Genomic DNA, 7,500 nt, shown 5'->3' with positions numbered 1-7,500 from the left:
TATCGGGAAGAATGAGACAAGAAAGGGATATAGAGCTTACAGCTGGAACTTGTTTACATTTGATGGCATTTCTTATGAAAACGATGCCAACCCCCCCCCCCCCCCTCGTTCCCAACACCCAAAAAAAACAAATTAAAAAAAAAAAAAAACCCTAAAAAACAAAACAAACAGTTACTGCGTTTTTATGTCGGATTAAAACAGATGAAGAAAGTAATTAAATATGATGAAGATTAGAAAATGCTAATTTATTTATGTTTTCGACAGGTTCCTTGGCAAATTGCCATTGGTAAATTCTGTTAAATGTGTACGACCCTGTATGGAAAGATCATTCAGCAGAACTCGGATGTACTCGTATATTGTAAGAAAATACACAGCAAACACGTTTCCTTTTTCCTTTCTTTTCTATAGATAGTTCGAAGATGACGTCACTCAGGCCTTTGTTATTGTTTTTGCCATCCGCGTTTGTGAGTTGTTCTCACTAAACTGTATTAACCGGACTATAAAAGTTCATGGTTACACAGAGTTTGTGTGTTGGTCCGTTATACTTCCGGATGGCAATGTTGTGAACTCCTTGGCCAAGCGCATTCTATCTATAAAAGTTCATGGTTACACAGAGTTTGCGTGTTGGTCCGTTATACTTCCGGATGGCAATGTTGTGAACTCCTTGGCCAAGCGCATTCTATCTATAGTAATTTAAAAACGATATTATATAGACCGGGCTTATAATATTTGAAAAGTCGAGCTCTCTAAAATGTCTTTTTCAGATTATTCTGTGCGGCTATGTGTTCTAGTGGTATGACACTCGCTTTTGGATCGGAAGGTCCTGGGTTCGAGCCTCGCGCTCGGCGCATAGTTAAGTCCTTGGAAAAGACTCTTTAATCACATTCTCTCACCTACTCAGGTGTAAAATGAGTACCTGGCCGTTAACAGCGTTGTCTTTGTCCGAAAAATTATAATATCGCCTAACAGGCGTCATGTCCCGTCCTACATGTTAAATGTTGCTGTTGACCAGGGACCCCTTGTAAAGCGCTTTGAGCATATTTAGTGGATATTGCACTATATAAAGCTCAATTTTTATTTATTTTTTTAAATTCTCAATTTTTGATTGTCTGTAAATAAAAACACAATTCGTGATGACCCAATTTCGTGACGGGTGAAAGGTGAAAGTGAACCGGATGTATGACATCCAACCACAAAGGGATATTACTCTTATAATATTTTGCATAATATGGACAGCACAAAGGAGTCCTCGGGCTGGCTGGTCTCTTTGCTATAATAATGACTTTGGTCTAGCTGAACGTTTGAGCCGGCGGAGGAATGCATTAAGCCTGGGGACTACTTTTCAGCTAATGAAAGTGCATTTGTTGATAGGTATCGGGTGTAAAGTGATTGGTGTAGAGGTCAAGGTTGTAACATTGACAGCAGTAGCGGATTGGGTAATGGAAGGAGGCGGGGGTGGGGGAGCCCGTGCGGCTATTATTATGGTCTAATGGTATGGCACTAGCCATCGGATCTGAAAGTTCTGGGTCTGAATAAAACTATGTGAGCGGCGTATAGTTGAGTTATTAGAAAAGGCTCTTAAGCTATTAATAGATTGACAAACTCACGTTACTATTAAAAAAATATATGCCTTTTGCGCCACGACATCATAAGATATCGTCGCCTAGGCATTCCACGAAGGAATATAGATAACTCATCAAACAAAATGTCTGATGTCAACAGGAATCACCAATGTTGTCCAAGTGAGCAAATTGGGGGTTAATATTCTTGCTCAAGGGAAAATATTAATAGATTGACAAACTCACGTAACTATTTAAAAAATTCTGCCTTTTGCGCCACGACTACTCAAGGAAAAAAACGAAAGTGCCTGAAGCGAGGCTCGAATCCGGGTCATCCGGGTCACAGTGCAATGCCTTAACCACTCGACCACTTTGCTCCCTCCCCCCACGTGACTATTAGGCTATGAATAATTCAATCCGACAAGGCCATCTTGACCACCATCAAAACATTCAAGATATCCGATACCCTTGGAAAACACCAAGTTGTCCTCGTTCGTCCTTTTTTATCGGGCATAAATTAGGCAAATAAACAAACGCACAAACAGTTTTCGTCATCATCATAGTCTTCGTCGTTCATCATCATTATCATCATCATCATCATCATCATCATCATCATCATCATCATCATCATCATCATCATCATCATCATCATCCATCATCATCATCATCATCATCATCATCATCATCATCATCATCATCATCATCATCGTCATCGTCATTATTGTCGTCGTCCGTGTCGGCGTCATAACATCATCAATATCGTCATTTTCAGCATTAACATTGATAGCAGCAATTACTAAGACCGCCCCCCTCCCCCCGCCCCCCAACTAAATAAAGAATTCTTACACAAATACTCATAGTTTGAATTTATTAAATGACCAAATTCTAATTTTACTCTCAGCTTTCAAGTGAGGTGGTAGCAAAAGCTTTATAGAACTGTTTCGTATGAGCTACAATTGGTAACACCCTTTAGCCATATATAGACGGTAGTGAAGTCAAAAGACTACAGTAAAAGACACAGTAAGGGACAAACAAACAAACAAATAAAGAAACAAATTTAAAAAAACAAAAAAATGTAATAAAATTAAAATTGAGCTTTATATAGCGCATATCCACGAACTGTGCTCAAAGCGCTTTACAAGGGGCTCCTGGTCAACAGCAACATTTAACATGTAGGATGGAACATGGCGCCTGTTAGGCGATGTTACAATTTTTCCGACAAAGACAACGCAGTTAACGGCCAGGTACTCATTTTACACCTTAGTACGGTGAGAGAATGTGAGTGAAAGGCCTTTTCCAAGGACTCAACTATGCGCCTAGCGCGAGGCTTGAGCCCAGGACCTTCCTATCCGAAAACGAGTGTCATACCACTAGACCACATAGCCGCACCAAATACAACAACACAAAAACAAAACAAAAACAAAAACAAAACAAAACTGGAAGGCAATTGATGAGGCAGAATATTAATAAGCTGGAGTTGAAATTATAAATAATGCTCCTTAGATTGATCAGCCATAATATTATCTGGCTCGTGATTGGGCGAGGCTGAATTTCCCCAATATGAGCGCTGTGTATAACCGGAGCCATCGTTATGATATAGACTGACACTAAAATCCAAAAGACTGCCATTTTGACGTCATTTTTTGGTCAGTATCACCGTAGCCATCGTTATGTTATAGCCTGACACTAAAATCCAAAAGACTGGCATTTTGACGTCATTTTTTGGTCAGTATCACCGTAGCCACCGTTATGTTATAGCCTGACACTAAAATCCAAAAGACTGGCATTTTGACTTCATTTTTTGGTCAGTATCACCGTAGCCATCGTTATGTTATAGCCTGACACTAAAATCCAAAAGACTGGCATTTTGACGTCATTTTTTGGTCAGTATCACCGTAGCCATCGTTATGTTATAGCCTGACACTAAAATCCAAAAGACTGGCATTTTGACGTCATTTTTTGGTCAGTATCACCGTAGCCATCGTTATGTTATAGCCTGACACTAAAATCCAAAAGACTGGCATTATGACGTCATTTTTTGGTCAGTATCACCGTAGGCATCGTTATGTTATAGCCTGACACTAAAATCCAAAAGACTGGCATTTTGACGTCATTTTTTGGTCAGTATCACCGTAGCCATCGTTATGTTATAGCCTGACACTAAAATCCAAAAGACTGGCATTTTGACGTCATTTTTTGGTCAGTATCACCGTAGCCATCGTTATGTTATAGCCTGACACTAAAATCCAAAAGACTGGCATTTTGACGTCATTTTTTGGTCAGTATCACCGTAGCCATCGTTATGTTATAGCCTGACACTTAAATCCAAAAGGACTGGCAGTGTGACGTCATTATTTTTTTTTTTTTGCACCGCTTAGTGAGTTGTCGTTAGTAGAGCTCATGGAAACAAGTTATTTCATTGGTTGAACTATTGAATACAACTCACGATTTGCTTTCTTTTGTGGCAAAAGACTGGCATTTTGACCTCATTTTTTGGTCAGTATCAGGCCATAACTTTACGAAGGCCACGGTATAGATTGTATGCGCTTGGCTAAGAAGCTCATAACATTGCCATCCGGAAGTATAACGGACCAACACACAAAACTGTGTGTATCCATGAACGTTTATAGTCAGGTTAATACAGTTAAGTGAGAACTACTCATAAACGCGGATGGAAAAGGCTCTTCACTCATATTTTCTCATTGTACTCAGGTGTAGAATGACTGTAGGGGGCTGCGTGTCTCGGCGGTATGGTCGAGAAAATGTGCGTGAGTAAAGAGTGATATTTTTGGTGTCGTCCAAGGTCCAACAGGACTCACACCCGGGACCTATGGTTCATATGCAAAATGTGACAATAACAAAGACCTGAGTGACGTCATCTTCGAGCTATCTATAACGGACCAAACCAAATAATAAATGAATCTATGACACGCCACGCATTACTCACCTACATCTTTCTGCCATCATTGTGTAGATTGTAGCTGGACTCCATTCGGGCCTACAGACCAGCGCATCCAATTAGATGTCATATGTATAACTTATGATGTATATGCGTTAGATTAGGCAGTGGCGACGGGATAAGCCTGTCATGCTCCATCAATAATTTAGCCCTATTCTTATTATACCGGTATTGGAATCGGCTAAGTGTTAATCTTCTTCTTCTTCTTCTTCTTCTTCATCATCATCATCATCATCATCATCGTCATCATCATCATCATCATCATCATCGTCATCATCATCATCATCGTCACCATCATCATCATCATCATCATCATCATCATCATCATCATCATCATCATCATCATCATCATCGTCGTCGTCATCATCATCATCATCATCGCCGTCGTCGTCGTCATCATCATCATCATCATCATTATCATCATCATAACATCCTTCTCCTCCTCCTCCTCCTCCTCCTCCTCCTCCTCCTCCTCCTCCTCCTCCAAAGCGGTTGTCTTGAACCCTCTTTATAAACACCCGTAGCAGTAAAATAATATTATCTTCTATAGATAGAATGCGCTTGGCTTAGAAGCTCACAACATTGCCATCCGGAAGTATAACGACCAACACACAAAACTATGTTGAACGTCTATAGATAGTATGCGCTTGGTTAGGAAGCTCACAACATTGCCATCCGGAAAAATAATGGACCAACACACAAAACTCTGTGTAACCATGAACTTTTATAGTCTGGTTAATACAGTTTAGTGAGAATAACTCATAAACGCGGATGGCAAAAAAAAAAAAAAAAAATTCATTAAAAACAATAACAATGACCTGATTGACGTCAACTTAGTTCTCTTTATAGATAGTATGCAGATGACGTCACTCAGGCCTTTGTTATTGTTTTTGCCATCCGCGTTTTTGAGTTGTTCTCACTAAACTGTATTAACCAGACTATAAAAGTTCATGGTTACACAGAGTTTGTGTGTTGGTCCGTTATACTTCCGGATGGCAATGTTGTGAACTCCTTGGCCAAGCGCATTCTATCTATAGTCTGATTAATACAGTTTAGTGATAATTTCTCACAAACACGGATGGCAAAAAACAATAACAAAGGCCTGAATGACGTCATCTTCATTCTATCTATTGGAATAATCGGATTAACAATAAATAGACAGGAATATTTATAGATGGTTGGTTGGATAAACAGCCAGACAGACAGGCACAGAGATAAACGGGCTGATAAGGGACAGACGCCGAATGGCGAAATATGTGACCCCTCGACTCAAAACGGTATTATGTCGGGATGGACCAGATGCTAAAAAGTCAAATTATAATTAAACTGGTCAAAAATATGAAACGTTGGTATTTAGCACAGTAAAATATGATATTCCTTCTCCTCTATAAGCATAATAAAATCAACTTAAGCATGATATTTCTGGCTACAAATTCCGTTTTCAGCATCTTAATCATCCCGACTAAATACCGTTTTGAGACGAGGGGTCACATATGTATGTAGCAAATTTGGATCATAAAATAATAAGAAAAAATATGGGGAAGAAATAGAGGTTGGAAATTGTGCGTGCGTGTGTTTGTATCTAAAAAAATAATTGAGCTTTATATAACGCAATTACCACTAAATGTGCTCAAAGCTCTTTACAAGGGGTCCCTAGTCAACAGAAACATTAAACATGTAGGACGGAACATGACGCCTGTTAGGCGATATTATAATTTTTCGGACAAAGACAACGCTGTTAACGGCCAGGTACTAATTTTACACCTGAGTACGGTGAAAGAATGTGAGTAAAGAGCCTTTTCCAAGGACTCAACTATGCGCCGAGCGTGCAGCTCGAACCCAGGACCTTCCCTTCCGAAAGCGAGTATCATACCACTAGACCACATAGCCCCACGTTTGTTTGTGTGCGTGTGTGTTTGTGAGAGTGTGTGTGTATGTGTGTGTGTGTTTGTTTGTCTATATGTTTGTGTGGGAGGTACCGCTGTGGAGAAGCAGACGGGTTACGAAAATAAACTCAAGACGGTTTGCATAACGAGACATCGAAATGAGAATCTGAAAACCAAAGCCAAAATCGATATTCTACCGATATCAAATTGAAATTATTTTGGGAACCCTCAAGGTGTTCATTTTTGACCGTGGTTGATCATGATTTTTTTTGATGTTGTGGATAGCTTTTGATGGTGCGGCTATGTGGTCTAATTGTAGATCCTTTTCGTGTTTGATACCAATAGGGTAACAAAAGCATTTGCATTGTTTTTCCTGCTTGTGTCGCGCGAGTCCCGACTGAAAACTCAACTTTTTAAAAATTCGACGTATTTGTGACCCATCGTCTCAAAACGTTACACGTCATGATTAACCAGGTGATGTTTAGTGGGTATTCCACTATAGAAATGCTCTACCGTGCGGCTATGTGGTCTAGTGGTATGACACTCGCTTTCGGATTGGAAGGTCCTGGGTTAGAGCCTATCGCTCGGCGCATAGTTGAGTCTTTGGAAAAGGCTCTTTACTCACATTCTCTCACCGTACTCAGATGTAAAATGACTATGGCCGTTAACAGCGTTGTCGTTGTCGGAAAAAGTGTAATATCGCCTAACAGGCGACATGTCCCGTCCTACATGTTAAATGTTGCTGTTGAACAGGGACCCCTTGTAAAGCGCTTTGAGCACTTTTAGTGGATATTGCACTATATAAAGCTCAATTAAAAATAATAGCTAGTTATTTTGGGGGTAGGATCCTTAGCGTTCAGTAAACAGAGCGTCGTTCTAGGAAAACACAGGCTTAGAGGATGATATTCAGAAAAGTGAATGGAGCAGGCACTTCTGTTGTTACTAACAAGAAATGAAATGAGTAGGAAAATGCCAGAGGACAAAAGAGAGAATAAAAATTTCGCGGCATGAAATTTTTATTCTCTATTGTCTTCTGGCACTTTCCTACTCAGTTCATCTCTTGTTCTTAGAGGCTATTATGATCTACCGTATTGGA

At 39.9% G+C, this 7,500-nt stretch overlaps 1 protein-coding gene across 1 annotated transcript in view; it reads right to left on the bottom strand.

The window, feature by feature from the left end:
- Positions 1 to 7,500, bottom strand: part of LOC144974414 (potassium voltage-gated channel subfamily A member 1-like) — a 191,702-nt gene that overhangs the window by 36,450 nt on the left and 147,752 nt on the right. The window lies entirely within an intron of this gene.

The sequence above is a fragment of the Berghia stephanieae genome, chromosome 6 (genome assembly GCF_034508935.2).
Source record: "Berghia stephanieae isolate SIO BIC M18660-M18661 chromosome 6, UCSD_Bste_1.3, whole genome shotgun sequence".
NCBI lineage: Eukaryota > Metazoa > Mollusca > Gastropoda > Nudibranchia > Aeolidiidae > Berghia > Berghia stephanieae.
Note: the sequence above shows the minus strand (reverse complement) of the source record. Positions and strands in the feature narration are given on the sequence as shown.